Here is a 16441-nt window from a genome sequence, read left to right as displayed (position 1 = left end):
TGATTTATCATTTTTGAAGATACATGCCAGATAGGAGTTAAGTGGTGCCAAAATCTAGAAGGGTGGGCAAACAAATATTTTTGTGCTGAGAACTTAAAAATATCTGAACCTGGTCATCTGATGTGTATTTTAAGAAAGTTGAGCTAATCAGAATACTGCTTGGTAATGGAAGTGACTGAGCTGAATAAATTCTGATTTTTTTATTAAATAATTTCTCACCTAGAGACTCAGACTGTCAACATGCAGGCATCTATTAAGCTTTTTATATATATAGTTTTTTCCATTATTTTTTCATTGTATGCAAATTGAAAGAAAAAGATGTGCCATTTCTCTATTATGTGTTGGATTAAATAGGAAATGTATGAGTAATTGAAACAATGAGAACAAACAAAAATAAAATAAAGATGAGCTATATATGAGTTTGTATACTAGTGAAGTTAGTATATTTTATACTTCTGTGGTTAGTTTCATTCTGAAGTGTTAGAGTTTCCCTGAAAGTCACAGAGTATGAGTACAGGCTCTTTTCTGGGTTCAGGTCTGATCACGCAGTTTCCTTGCTGCAGATAGTTGGGAGTTGCTCCGTGGTTTATGACATTTAGGTCAGGAAGCAGAGTCACTGTCACTAGAGAAATATTGGCACAGGGATAGAAATATCTTCACAGGACTTGACCACATGGTCAAGTCATTGGTTCTTGTCATTTTTTAAAGTTGTGTTTTATGACTTTTCCACTTTATTCTTGAAGTATGGTGGGGTATTGCTCTTAAGAGTGTTTATGTCAGGCTTGGGGTGGAGTGGAAGGGGCACTGGGAACACACTCCAGCTATAGTATTGAAGAAGGAACACAGGTTTGTCCCCATGTGATACCTGAGTGACACCCTTCGAGGAACTGGGGTGAATGGATGACAGATGCTGTCTCAGTCTCTGCATGGTGCTTCCTTTTTAGGAAAGCAAATGTGTGATCAGATCTCCTCTTTGCCTTTCTCTTCTGAAGCCTAGTGCTCCATCGAGGCCATCTGCTGGGAACCCTCTCATGGCCTCTCCTAAACCAAAGTTTCTGTGGTACGAAAAGCATCTTATGCACCTGATAACTTAGCAGAAGTTTGAGAACCTGTATGACCAAGGCTGTGACCCATGTGGAATAGCTAGGAAGTAAATGGATAGTAAACGAGGAAAATAGGGGAGGGGGTTTTCTAGGTTAAACAGAGTAAAACCAGTTTCATTTTGAGGGACTTCTAAGAGTGCTTAGTCTAAGGTGTTTACAGAGAGTCTTTGCTCATGATCATTGGAACCTCCAGTGGGTGGGTTAGAAGTTACAGACTGTTCAGCTCACCTGCCATTCCAGTTTTTTAGTGTGGAGTTTATTACTTACCTATGAAACTTTTTTTGGTTGTCCTCTCCTTGAAATAAACAGTTTAAAGTGTTGGAATAGACTATACTTGAACACAATAAGATATATTTGAAGCCATGGGTATGAAAATTTAAAAGTGTCTGGGGTTGCAGCTTTGTTATTTTGTGAGAGAGAGAGAGAGTGTGTGTGTGTGTAAAGACCAAACCTTTGGTATTAAAGCCACTCAGTGATTTAGTGTTAATCTGCAACTGTGTTTAAATTAGCTGATGAAATATTCTTTGCTTCCAAAGGAACTGGTCAAAGAATGAGAGAAAATATTTTCATTTTGTTAGGGGGGAAAAAAACCCCAAGAATTTTAATTGGGTTTTGTTAGAAATTGGTTGTAAATATTGGTCTTAACTAATTCATTATTCCGTTCACTCTGACGTTCTTCTCATGAGGAATAGTAACCCTTAAGCTTATTTTGTAACCTGAAAAGAGTATATTTTTTTAAATTGGAGAAGCAAGATTTTTAATACTAATAAAGCAGAGATCTCAAATGTGTTCTTGGCACACTAAGTACAATAGCAATGCTTTAAAAATGCTGTTCGCACTTTGCTACACTGAAGGAAAAAATATTTTAAAAGGCATTGATTAGAGAGTATTTCTGTGACCTTAAATGGTGATGTTTGAGGAATTGGCTATACTTCTAGAATTCAGTGTAAAAACTAAGATTCCAAAAATAGCTCAAGTCTTACCCAAAACAAAGGGGACAAAAAGTAATTTTTTGTCATCGTCATTATTTTTACTGTTGTGAACTATAAATGAATAAATCAAGGAAAAGAGTACAATTTTCTATTTAAAAATTGAAGATTAGTGGAATTTAAAGCAACTGTATACTGGTAAAAACAAATAGGCAAGAATTTTGACTCTAAGATGCCTTTGTTTGGAAGAGAAGGTATTATTATTTTAAGTACCACTAAGGAAAAAATGCCACCAATGAACTATCACACATGCCTTTTTAACGTTTAGAATTTTTATTTTATACTAATGGTAATAATTCCTAAGCTTACAGATTTTTACAGAAAAATAAAAATTACTTTGTTTCCTATGCCTTTCTTCAGCCACAATACTTTTGTTTTAATACCAACTCCCTGGCATATCTTTTGGAAGACATTATAAACATCAGTTAGATCACAATGAAACCAACAATTTATAATTTCCCTCAATGACCAGAAAATGACCAGGTTCATGGCCCCCAAGTAATTACACTACTTGATGGCTGCCTGACTGACAGGGCTGGTACTGGCTGCTGCCTAAGAAATTGTCCCAATTTCAGAGACTAAAATGTGGATTTAAAAAAAGTGTTTGTGGGGTTTTGTGGTTCCTCAAAAAGTTAAACATAGCGCTACCATATGACCCAGCAGTCCCACTCTTCGGTATATCCCCAAGAGACTTGAAAGCAGCCAAGCAAACAGGAACATGTACACCAATGTTCATTGTAGCACAATTCACAGAGCACTATTCACAACAGCCAAAAGGTGGAAACAACTGAAATGTCCATCTACAGATGAATGGATAAACAAAATGCGCTACTTAAATAACGGTGAAATACTACTCTGCCATAAAGAGAAACGAAGTCCCAACATATGCCACAACACGAATGAACCTTGAAATCGTGCAAAGCAAAATAAATAAATCACAAAAGCAAAATATATGATTTGACTAATGTGAAATACCTAGAATGAGCAAATGTGTAGAGATCAGAGTATAATAGTGGTTCCTGGGGCGGCGTCATTGTGTAGGTAGCACTGAGTTTTTGTTCATGGTGGTGGAAAGTTTGGCAACAAGTGTGGGTGATTGTTGCACAGCGTGGTTGATGTAATTGATTGGTTTCACTGAATTGTACGCATGAAAAATGTTGAAATGGCAAATGATCCGTTATCTGTATTTTTCCAACAACTAAAAAAATGTGTCTAGGAACTAATGAAATCTGATATGTATTTGTATAGTTTTGCCAAAAGCAGTAACTTTTTTTGTGTCATCTCTCTGGAGATGTTCAGTGGAAACAACAGGGGGTTTGTCTGTTCTTGCTCAGTAGCATCTCTGAGTCTGAAGGTAGCATCTCTTTCTGGGCTTCTAAAGGGTTTGCCCTGTCTCTGCCATCACCCCACCCTTTACCATACCAGTTTTTGGGACCTCTGGAAGTGTCTCCCTTTCCTTTGACCAGAATCCTTCTGTCGTTTTTACTTTGCTTCCAAAATATTTGCTACAGTACTTGTTGAGACTGATCATATCCTTTGGGAAGGCAGACTTTGTCACTAGTTATTGACATTGTCATCTCTGCCCTAGACAGTGGTGTAGTGGGCAAAAATTGTTGGACTTGAATCAGAAGTCTTGATTCTTTGAGAAAATCCTATCTCTGGGCCTCAGTGTTTTTCATGTGAACTCTGAGTTGTTAGTTGTTTCGTTGGTCAGAAGGTCTGTAGTTTGGTCTAAAGATTGGCGGTGGTTCTTATTACTCCTTAATTCCTTTGGACTACCTCATGGGGTCACTGATGTAAGAAGTAGACACACACACCCTAAATCCCACTGGCTCAGCTGTGAGCCCTGGCAGCAGGCTCCTTTCTCTAACAAAGGGGATGCCTTTTGGTAATTCATCTGTCCAGAGCAACATCTTTTTAAAATTCACTTGGAGAAACTGTACTCAGAAATCCTTATTGTCATTCAAATAAGATGATATATGGAAAGGGCCTGCCACATGTTAGAAAGTCAGAAAATGAATTCTCTCCTTTTCTTCCCCACCTGATTTTAAAGGCGATTAATTTCTTTTTTGGACATGCACTGAATTTGTTGTTTACTAGATGCCTTTAGTTCTCAGCTTATTTGTAGAGCAGATTGTCCTTTTTTGTGTCCAATAGCAGAGTCTGCCCTACCTCATGTCAGTAAACTCTATCTCCAGAATCCTACTATTACAATTTTAAAAAATGAAAAGATTTTAAAACAGAGTTAGGTGGCAGATCTAACTTGTATTAAGAGAACACAAGGCCCCTCCCTCCCCAATGCAGGTAGTTTGATTTTAGAAATCGACTCGACGACACTGGGTTGGTTTTGTTAGTGTGAAATCAGTGCAAATGGTTGATACGCTCGGCTGTTAACTGAAAGGTTGGTGGTTCAAGTGGATCCACCGGTACCTCGGAAGAAAGGCCTGTCTGTCTACTTCTGAAAGATCATCCATTGAAAACCCTGTGGATCACCGATCTACTTGGACACACATAGGGTTGTCATGAGTCAGTCAACTCCTTGACAACTGATTTTAAAAAAAAGGCGCAAAATCAAAGGGCAAATGAAGTTGATTCACAGCTCCCTAAAATTTGGTAACTAAAGTATAAATCGATAGATAAAGATAGGAAGAAGCTAATTTAAAAATAATGCCTAAGAACACACATAGCTTAGAAACTGGCAGTGATAGTTTTTTCTTTCTTTTTTCAAGCTAATGTACACAATCTTTTTATTTAGTAATCATGGATTTACTTTTCTAACTTCAGGTGTTAGGAATTGAGGCTCCTCCCACTCCTGCCTTCACTCCACTTTTTCACATTTATTCCCCATTGGGTGATATTAAAAAGAAGGTAATATTAAACAAGGAAAAACCCAGGGGAAGAATCTAGGGAGGACTCATCTGCAAATGTTTCCCATGGGTTGGAGCTTCTAGATTCCATAATGAGGAAAATACTTCAGATTACTGAAATAATTCTAATGGGATGAATACAGGCAGCCAAAGCTCACAGCTGAGGTATTTAGCTTTATGTAAAGGTTCTTGAGAGGGTTGGCTGGTTGGTTGAGAGGAAGCATTCTAATTGTGATTTCCAGGCATCTTCCACTCCAGTTAATTGGTGTGTTGAGATTATCACACAAAGTTACTGTATGCCGTGGGGAGAGGAACCTGATCATGTGACTTTTTCCTTGTCAGTTTCTTGCAGTTTGATTTAGGCTGCTTTCAGTGAGCACAGGTTATGTGTCAGCCATTGTCTTAGACACTGGGATAGAAGTGTGAGTAAGATAGGGATTCTGCCTTTGGAAAGTCACAGACCAGCCCTCTGGGGACAGAGCTGGAGAGTGTGGGGTGGGTCCTTGATGCAGAAAAATTAGGTGGTTGCTGGAGTATGGGCCCTTACATGATGTGAGGGTCATGGACAAGTTCTGCAGAATTAGGGGAGGAGCTCAAAAATAGCCTACGAACTTTGGAAGGGAGAATCCCTAGATGGTGCAGTTGATGAATGCATTCGGCTGCTAACCGAAAGGTTGAGGGTTCGAGTCTACCCAGAGGCACCTCAGAAGAAAGGCCTAGTGATCCACTTCCAAAACGTCAGCCCTTGAAAACCCTAAGGATCACAGTTCTACTCTGACACACATGGGGTCCCCATGAGTTGGAGTTGAGTGACTGACAACTGGTGTTTAACTTCGGAAGGTAAGGTGTGCCTAAGGTATATATGATACTAGCAACCTCTTTTAAATTCTTGTACCTTTTCTGACAGTAGATGTTTGAGAATTGGCCGTTGATTCTGGGGCTTCCGAGTGAGTGACCACTTTGGAGATGTCAGTGCATCCAGCGCCTCCCTCCTTCCTGACCTTTTTAGTCCATCTCTTCCCCTTGCTCACTCTTGTCCATTCATGGTGGTCTCTGTGTTGTCTCACGAACATTCCACACATAGTCCTGCCCTTTGTATTTATCTGGACTGCTCTTCCTAAAGATACCTGCAAGGCAAATCCCTCACTTGCTTCCATTTTCTGCTCAAATAGTATCTTCTCTGTGCCATGAGCAAAACTGCAACCCTTGTCTATTCCCTAATCCATCAGTATTAATCTTCAAGGCACTTATCTCTATTACTGTCTGAATGTAAGGTCCGTGAAAGCAAGGATTTTTTCTGCTCATTGCTCTCTTAAGCACCTGGTATTTACCAGAACAGTGTCTGGCTTGTAACAGATATGCAGCAAATACTTATGGGAGGGAAGGAGGGTGAGGGAATCTTCACTTGGTTTGTTTTCTGTCTGCTTTTACTGGAAGGTAAAATTCCACAAAGGCAGGGCTTTGTTCCGTTCATTGCTATACCTCTAGCACCTTGAAGGGTGTCTGGGACACAGTAGACGATTTAATAATAATGAAAGAACTGGAACCCTGGAGACACAGTGGTGAAGAGGTTAGCCATTGAGCAAGAGGTCAGCAGGTCCAATCCACCAGGCACTCCTTGGAAACCCTGTGGGGCAGTTCCACTCTGTCCTGTGGGGCTGGCTGTTATGAGTTAAAATCAGCTGGACAGCAATGGGTTTGGTTTTTTTTGTACCGAAAGAGTTTTTTGCAAATGTGATTGTGCATGGAGCCCTGGTGGTATAGTGGTTAAGAGGTTGGCCACTAACCAAAAGGTTGGCGGTTGGAATCCGCCAGCCACTTCTTGGAAACGCTAAGGGGCAGTTCTACTCTGTCCTGTAGGGTCACTATGAGTCAGAATCAGCTGGATAGCAATATTTTTTTTTTTTTTAAACATGGTTTCCGAGGAGCAGCTGGTGGATTTGAACTGCTGACCTCCTGGTTAGCAGCCAGGCTCTTAACCACTGTACCACCAGGGCTCCTTTTTTTCGTCTTAAAAACAAACCTCCGCAGTTGAGTAGACTCTGACTCAGCGATCCTGTACAACTGCACCGTAGGGTGTCTAAGGATGTAAATCTTTACAGAAGCAGACTGCCATGTATATTTCCTGTGGAGCAGCTGATGGGTTTGAACTGCTGACCTTTTGGTTAACAGTGGAGCTCTTAACCACTGTACACTGCTGAGGTAGAACATGGCACTTTAAAACCATTATTTTTAGCCAGAACTTTCTCTCAAATAATAGTGTAGCCATAGTAATAGAAAACTGATCATTGTCAAGTATCAGATAATACGTATGAAAAAATTTAAGAGTTGGTAATATTAAATCATAGATTGAGTTTTCGATGGTTCAAAAATTCATTGCTTTTGAACTTACTTAAAAAACCTGATAGATTGTATAATCAAATGGTTCTCTATAGAGGGAAGAACTAAGGAATTGTGTTGTTGTAAGCACTACACAAAAGCGGCCATTGCCATTACGTTGTTTTCCTTGCTACATAGGAATTTTAGGTGACTTTTTTTTTTCTTACCTCTCTTCCTGTTTCTGTCAAGTGGGTAAGGGTTACAGAGAGAGAGAAAAAAAAGCAAAGACGTTAGCTCAGGCAGTTTTTGACTTTTTAAAGTTTGTCGTTTCTTTTTACAAATTTTCTTTGGAAGGATAGACTTGATCTCTTTCTATGTTTTAGAAAATTTTCTTCCTACGAGTGCTAACCTTATATTGCACTAGCCACTGAGAGCATCCATCATAAATCCCATGAGGGACGTTACTTGGGTCTGGCAGCTTACTGGGGCCTAGATAGTAAGTACCCTTTACACGTCTGCCAGATTGTATGCTGTATTAATTTATTTAGGCCGTTAGTACCTTCCTTTCAATTTTTTTTTTTTTTTCTTTTCAATGAGTTTGATTTTGGAGAAACAGGAGAGGGTGGGACGTCATGGCTGGGACAAGAAAGTGTTTTTTCTGTCTCCAGCGCAGTCTGCCACGTATCTTTAATAACAGTTATTAGAGGTCATGGTCAGTTTCAGCCCTTGTACTTTTTTATTTATAAGGAAGTAGAATGCAGTCACACCCTTGCTTTATTTCCTTTTGGCCAGGGCGGAGAATGATACAGTGTCATTAGAGGTTTTTAATGCCATATCAGGACAGTGAAGTAACAGCAAAAGCTGTTACTCACAGAAGATGTGAGCTCAGAATATCCAGTGACATTTTAAGGACATTCCAAGAAAACTAGCTAGTCAGTCTGCACATGGGTCACTCTTCTCTTTCTTGTTCACTGAAATTGGGTTTTTACTGATGCCAGTTTGCACAAAGAAGCTTCTGTGCAAATAAGGAACATTGAAATGTTTCTGCGTCGTTTTCTTTGCTGTATCTATCAATCTGGGCATCCGGTAATAGCTGCTCTGCAAATGATTCATCTCAAAGTTTTATGGTGTGGCTGTGTTAAAGTTATTTGATAATATTGTGGATATTACATTGTGAAGCTGGCTCAGAGGAGCTGCAGGTTATTACGGGGGTGGCGGGGTGGGGGAAGAAAAAAGTAAAAATTTGTATCATCTGGATTATGCCCCCAGAGGGGTATGAGTCCCTAGAAGGGTGAAAAATCCAACTATTTATTGGAAATAAATGCCTCAGAGGCAAGTGTAGCCTCTTTGATCCACTTGGTGGGTTTGATCCTTATCTGCACCTACCGTTCCTTGCTCATTGGTGCCCTCTTCTGGACTACTAAATACAAAAAAAAAAAAGGTTTTTTTTTTTTTTTTTTTACAGGATGGAATAAAATGAGTACAGTTTAAAAGGTATTCTGGGGAACAGAGCCTCTAGGTGACATTTATTATAATTCTTCATTGGAAAAGACTGAATTTTAACCTCTGTGCTAAACAGAGAAATAGCTAGGAGTTTCAATAATTAGGTTTTGTTTATGGTTCTCATAAAGACTCTTAAATCACGTATAAGGAAGATGCAGGTTTTTTTCTAGAGAAATATATTCTATATAAATGTTGAAAATTGATTCCATTCAGGGAGTCGCCCTTATAAAAGTCAAATATTAATTCCTGTTGGTTGCTAACTAACACTTATATCTGGTATACACTTAAAGACAGTGCCGTCAGAGGTATTATCTCATGGGATCAGAATAACCAAGGCATAGTCTTACTGATGCTGATAGTAGTAGTGATGGAGATAGATCCGATGATGGCTGCTGCCATTTGTTTACTGTGTGCCAGACACTCTTCTCCGCGTTTTATGTGGCTCCTCTCATCCAATCTGCATACCTTGTCAAGTTGTATTGTTAGCTCCATTCTATAGCTGAAGAAACCAAAGCTCAGAGAATACTGAACTTACCCAAGGTCCCAGAACTGGTGACCACGGAGCCAGTGTTTGGACACGGGCAGTCTGAGAGGAGCTCGTCAGCAGATAGTTGATTTTAACATATTCTGTATGAAGAATTTCACTTCCTGGAAAGCCGAGAGCTTGTATGTAGTATCTCTTTACAAATACAGGGACGGGGCAGGGGGCAATGACTCCTAATTCTTTCGCTGTAATGGAATTGTGTCCAGATGATTTTGTTGTTGTTATTAGTTGCCATTGAGTTGGCTCTGACTCTTGGCAACCGCATGACGACAGAATGAAACTTCGCCCAGGCCCGCACGATCTTCACGATGTTGGTATACTTGAGTCCATTGTCGCAGCCCGCTGTGTGTTTTGAGTACTCTCCAATCTGGGGGGCTCATCTTCTAGCACTCTTTCGGACAATTTTGTGTTGTGATCCATATAGTTTTCACTGGCCAACTTCTAGAAGTAGATCACCAGCCTTTCTTCCTTAGCCTGTCTTAGCCTGGAAGCTCCCCTGAAACCTGCCCAGTATAGGTGACCCTGCTGGTATTTGAAATACTGATGGCATAGCTTCCAGCATCATAGAAATATGCAAGCCATCACAGTACTACAAACTGACAGATGGATGGTGGTTCAAATGAATATACCAGACATATTTCTGTGTTGGCACTTTCAGGTCTCCTTGGCCATATTGCACACTGTAGCCTCTTGCCAGATGATCTAATCTACCAGTGCAGGTTGACTGCTTTGCCTCAACTAAATTCTCGCAGGTCGTATGGCTCTGCCAGGACATCCTGTGATCACCTCTTTATACTCATTATTTCCTTGAACCGAACTCATGTTCCTTTTTCTTTCCTACCTCGTGTTTCCCTTCATATGTGCATGCACGAACACACATACACACACACACATACTCGCAGGCACACATACACTCCTTCTCCTTCCTCTTGCATTCATTATCTTAATGGGTGGCATCACCCCCTCCTCCCGCCCCAGTCAGAGTTAACCATCTGCCCTCCCTGGGAACACAACTCCACGCTCATCCCGAATCACTCATCATGTTTTATTTTGCCTTCTAAATACCTTTCAGAACAGGCTTTTCCTTTATATTTGCGTAGACTCTTCTTCAATTTAGGTTCTCTTGGCTGGACTATTTCAGTAACTTCCCTAACTGGTTTCTCTGCCTTCAATTTTGTTGAATTCTTCCGCCGTTCTGCTAGCAGAATGATCTTACCAAAACACATGTCTGATCATGGCCTTTTCCCCACATGAGGCCCAGCAGTTATTCGTGGCTTAACAGTGGTGGCTCCAAATCCTGACGTCACATCAGAATCACCGGTGGACCTTAAAAAGAAGACTGTTGAGGCCCATAAAACAAAAGGAGAATAAAAGGGCACAGCAGCCCGGGGCAAGGATTAGAAGGCAGGAGGGGACAGGAAAGCTGGTAATAGGGAACCCAAAGTCGAGAAGGGAGAGTGTTGACGTGTCATGGAATTGTTAACCAATGTCGTAAAACAATATGTGTACTGACTGTTTAATGAGAAGCTAGTTTGTCCTGTAAACCTTCCTCTAAAGTTCAATTAAAAAACATAAAACTGTCGAGGCTTACTTTAGATGGACAGAATGAGGATTCTGTGGAGTGAAAACCTGGCACAAGCCTTTTCTGAAAGCTTCATATATCCTCCTGTCCATTTATCTAGTTAGATATCTGATGGACATCTCAAAGTTAACATGTCTAAAACAGAACTTCTTATCTTTGCCCAAAAACCTGTGCCGATTTTGATCTTTCCATTGTAGCTAATGACAACTCTTATCTTTCCATTTGCTTAGGCCTAAAATGTTAACTTATTGTGGTCTCTCGCACCTCATAACCTGTCAGTTAAGAATCATCCTGGAAACTATATCCAAACCCCACCCTTCTCACCACATCGACCGAGCCCATCATCCCTGATGTGTTACAGTAGCCCCAACTGGCCTCCCTGCTTGCTCTCTTGCAGTGTTGTTTAGTTTTAGTCAGAAGTAGAGGAGCCCTGGTGGTGCAGTGGTCTAGTGCTCAGCTCCTAGCCCAAAGGTTGGTGGTTTGAACCCACCCAGTGGCTCCATGGAAAAAAGATCTGGACATCTGCTCTCAGAAAGATTGCAGCCAAGAAAACCTTATGGGGCAGTTCTACTCCTGTCACACAGGGTCACTATGAGTCGGAATCCACTAGATGGCACCTATCAACAACAGTAGCCAGAGCTACCCTTTTAAAACATAAATTAAATCCTATTGTATCTCTGTTCAGCACCCTTCACTGTTAACCGTCTCATTCAGAGTAAAATCCAGAGTCTTCAGGGTGACCTAAAGGCCTCGAATTGGTGGCTTCAGAACTGCACCGAGGTGATGGGAAACTGCAGTAATTACGGAACCCTGGTGGTGTGGTGGTTAAGAGGTCGGCTGCTAACCAAAAGGTCAGCAGTTTGAATCCACCAGGTGCTCCTTGGAAGCCCTATGGGGCAGTTCTACTCTGTCCTGTAGGGTTGCTATGAACCTGAATTGACTCAACAGCAACAGATTTTTTTAGTTTGGTGTGGCATTTTAAACTTTCAACGGAGGCACAGCTGTGCTAGACAGCTGTCTAACACTGCGCAGAATGTTATAAGCTCAGTGTAGTTCACAGCTTCACCATTAGATTGTGCTTCAGCCTTTGTGATGACGTGACTTTATGGAGCTGGGTTTTTGGCAGCTGCTGTGATAAAAAGCAAGTGCTGTGAGAAAATCAGTGAGGGTGGCGGCGTCCAGTCTGCTGCCATGGTTTAAGGAGTTGTGTGGTGCCTGGTGAGCTCACACATCCGTTAGTAATTGTCTTTATTTAAAGATAAAATAAAAACACTTTTCTTTAAATTTGTATGTATTATTTTTTTTTTCAAATGCTATAAATTATTAGGATTTAAGTTCTTAAGTTGTTGGAACTGTTATTCTATTAAAAAAAGGAACTGTTGGATATTTCTTTTGACTTAAGGGTGCTGTGAAAAAACTTAAACATTAAGGGCTGCGTGAACTGACAAAGTTTGGGAACCTCTGCCCTACACAATACTCTCCCCCCATCTGTTTTGCTCTCTGAACGTTCTCCCCTGTGCTGACCTTGCCCAGACCACACTGGCCTCCTTTTTCTCACACATCAGGCATGCCCCTGCCTCTGGGTCTTCTCACTGGCTGCCCTCTCTGCCCAGAATGCCTTTCTCTGTCATATTTGCATGGCTAACTCTTTGACCTCCTTGAAGCCTTGCCTGCATGCTGCCTTCTCAAGAGGCCTACTGTGATTACTTTATATAAAAAATATATCCACCTCCACCCCAACCTGGCACTCCTGGTCTTTTTCTGCTCCTTTATTTTTGTTATAGCACTTACCACCTTCTAACATACTATATAGTTTACTCATTTATTATGTTTATTGTGTGTTTGTAGCTCCTCTGGGGTAGAATTAAAAAATTTTTTTTTTGTGACTGTTTTATTTTCCAAAGTATCCTAAGCACCTTAAGCATTGCCTGGCATGTGGTAGGGGACTTGGTAAATATTTCTTGAACCAGTGAAAACATATATATTGGAAGATGATTGTTGTTGTTAAGTGCTGTTGAATCAATTTCTACTCCTAGCGACCCCATGTGACAGAGTAGAAAGAACTGCCCCTTAGGGTTTTCTAGGCTATAATCTCTACAGAAGCAAATCGCCAGGTGTTTTCCCCCGTGGAGCTGCTTGGTGACGAGCAGTAGTAAAATGAATAGCCTGGTACCCACTGCCGTCAAGTCGATTCCAACTCTATTATAGCGCTCCTATAGGACAGAGTAGAACTGTCCTGTAGAGTTTCCAAGGAGCGCTTCATGGATTCGAACTGCCGACCTTTTGGTTAACAGCTATAGCACTTAAACGCTACGCCATTAGTGTTTCCAAAATGAGTAGCAGTAGAGCATATAAAGTGTTTGGGTACTGGAGTGCCAGTGTCCATGTCATAGCTCGGCACCTCAGTTTCTTCATCTGTAAAATGGGTGTACCATTACTTACTTCATAAGATTGTTGAGGATTAAATGAGACAATCCCTATGAAGCATTTAGCCCAGTGGCTGGGACTTCATAAGTGCTTAACCAGTGTTAGATATTATTAGATAAATGGTAGGTGCTGTGGCTATTCCAAATAATTTCTCATTTATGTTCCTTCGAGATTAGATTATGTACCATCTTTGCAGTGCCTGGGAAATAAATGCCATAGGTAATAATGACCAGCACGATTTCCTTTCCTTTCTCGGAGGCGGTTAATACTTCAAAATTTTAAGTGTTTCTTACTTTTGGTGTGTTGAGAACACTTTTTGACTGAATTTAATTCAGGCAACGAAAGCAGTGCATTTATACTTGATTTTACAAGACTCTTGGTTCCAGGCCTCTGTTTCTCTGTCTTCAGCCTGAAGGATGGCTAAGGGGTGATAGTGATCCCTCTGGTCTCCGTTCCTTTTAGTCTACTTGCAGGTGGACTTGTTTCTTCCCACCTTTTGAGATTCTCATGACTTGCCTTTGCCTAGCTTATGTGTAAGATTAGCTAGGTGGCTAGTTGTTGCTGTTGGTTTTGTTTTCTCTGCCCAACTCCCAGTGTCCACTTTATAAATGCAGGGGAAAAGACGTTGACACCTCAGCCTACTTTATTTTTTATCCTAGTTTTATGGCCACAATTAAGATTCAAAGTAAATATGAAATAAGGCATATTACCCTTTGATAGATACCAGTCTTTCCAGACCTGTCCAGGACTAGTCATAATGAATTAGAAAGTTAGTGCCACATGTCATTATTTAAAAGATGATAGGAATGGATACAGCTGATTGCTAAGGTTTTACATTCTTTCAACAGCTGGCTATTGAGTACCTTCAGCCTACTCTTGATGTGGATACGCAGTAGAATTCAAGACCTTGGTAGGTGAGACATGAGGTTTTTGAAAGTCAGTGCTCTGATAAAGGTGTGTATGAAATACCCTGAGAGTGCCACAGAGGAGCTGAGGCATGATCTTAGAGAAGTTGTAATTTCACCTGGGCTCTGTAGGATCAGTAGGAGTTTGCAGAACTCTGAGAGGGGGGTGATAAGAGTGTCAAAGGGAAATGTGAAAGAGAAGGGATCACAGCTGATATTTCTGTGTGACTTAAGCATTAGGGAAATGATAGGTGGGGATAAGTCTAGAGGAGAAATTGGGGTCGGCTTGGGAAGGGCCTTAGATGTATGACATGCCAGAGAATATGGATTTTGAGCCTGTGTAGGGTTTTTTACAACATAGACATATGATCACATCTGTGATAGTAGTATGCAGGTTGAGATAAAGGGTGAAAATACAGAAGAAGAAAAAAAGGTTTCCCTTTTGTATTTAGAGGACATTAGAGAAGAATTGGTAAATCATAATTAACTGAGGAGGTCTTAATAAAACAATAGAAAAATAGCAGGAATAAAACAAAAATCACAGAGGTAAGTAAAAAGAAAACCAGAAGGACTCTGATTGTGAATGAGGCTACAGATTAAACACTAACTAGATAATAGATAAGTGGCAACTTTGGTGAAGGGTAAAACAGTATCAATACTGAGGAAGTCAGCACAGCTTGACCAAGGCAAGGTCATGGCAGCTACCTATTCATATCCAAACTCCCTGAGGGAACGAATCACTGGGCTCGGGGCTGGGGGCCATGGTCTCGGGGAGCATCTAGCTCAGTTGACATAACATAGTTTATAAAGAAAGTGTTCTACATTCTATTTTGGTGAGTAGTGTCTGAGGTCTTCAAAGCTTGTGAGCGGCCATCCAAGATACTCCACTGTTCCCACCCTGCCTGGAGCAAGGGAGAATGAAGGAAACCAAAGAAAGGCACGAGGGAAAGAGAGTCCAAAGGACTAACGGATAACAACTACCACAGCCTCCACCAGACTGCGTCTAGCACAACTAGATGATGCCTGGCTACCACCACCGACTGCTCTGACAGGGAGGGATTGTAATAGAAGGCCCTGGTCAGAGCTGGGGAAAAATGTAGAACAAAATTCTAACTCACACACACAAAAAAGACCAGGCTTACTGGTCTGACAGAGACTGGAGAAACCCCGAGAGTACGGCCCCTGGACACCATTTTAACTCAGTACTCAAGTCATTCCTGAGGTTCACCCTTGAGCCAAAGATTAGACAAGCACATAAAACAAGGCTAAATGCCCCTGGTTCAGGGGCAAGGACAAGAAGACAGAAGGGGGCAGGAAAGCTGGTAACGGGGAACCCAAGATTGAGAAAGGGGAGAGTGTTGACATGTGGGATTGGCAGCCAGTGTGGCAAAACTATGTGTGTATTAATTATTTAATAAGAAACTGACTTTGTCTGTAAACCTTCATCTAAAGCACAATTAAAAAATACATAAATAAATGAAACTTAAGCTCCCCCTCCCTCCCCCAAAAAGTCAGGGAACTACCATTATTAGGATTCTTTAAAGTTTGGGGACAGACATTTCAGAAGATAGGGCTGCCAGATAAAGCATAGGATGTCCAGTTAAATTTAATTTCAGATAACAGATAATTTTTAATGTACGTACGTCCCAAATATTTCTTGAAACATACATCAAAAAATTATTCATTGTTTACCTGAAATTCAAATTTAACCAAGCATCCTATTTTTTTTATTTGCTAAATGCGAGTATGATAGAAAGGTTATGAAAAGGTCTGGTGATCAGACTGTATGATCTGGTCCCTCTTTAGATGATAGAGTATAACCACGTTTTCTTGGAGGTGTGAGGTATAGGCCCTACTGAAACATTTTATAGAGCACGGGGAAAACGTTCAGAGAAGTCTTTTCTACATTTAAGTGACTAATAGGGATTTCGCCTTATGAGATTGTCAAGTTATTTGGTAAAGAAAAGTAGGGAAAATAAAGTTGAACTGTAGAAAAGAAGGGAAAATCCAGACCACTGCTGATGTTGTGGAAAGCGTCTGATACTCAGAGGACTAGATGGACAATGTCTTGTGTATTCAAGGAAACAAAATGGGGTGTTATCCCCACTGTCAGGGGTCATCCAGTCTGCGTTATCAAGCGTGAGCAGAGCTGGGCTGCCATTGTTTTTTATGCCCTTGATATACAGTGGCCCCTGTGTTCTG

At 40.8% G+C, this 16441-nt stretch overlaps 1 protein-coding gene across 14 annotated transcripts in view; it reads left to right on the top strand.

Moving 5' to 3' along the window:
* The window catches only part of PSD3 (pleckstrin and Sec7 domain containing 3), a 739247-nt gene that overhangs the window by 443715 nt on the left and 279091 nt on the right, over window positions 1-16441 (top strand). The gene's annotated exons all lie outside the window — the stretch shown is intronic.

Source organism: Elephas maximus, chromosome 22 (assembly GCF_024166365.1).
Source record: "Elephas maximus indicus isolate mEleMax1 chromosome 22, mEleMax1 primary haplotype, whole genome shotgun sequence".
In the NCBI taxonomy this organism is placed as follows: Eukaryota; Metazoa; Chordata; class Mammalia; order Proboscidea; family Elephantidae; genus Elephas; species Elephas maximus.
This window is presented reverse-complemented; position numbering and strand designations above follow the sequence as displayed.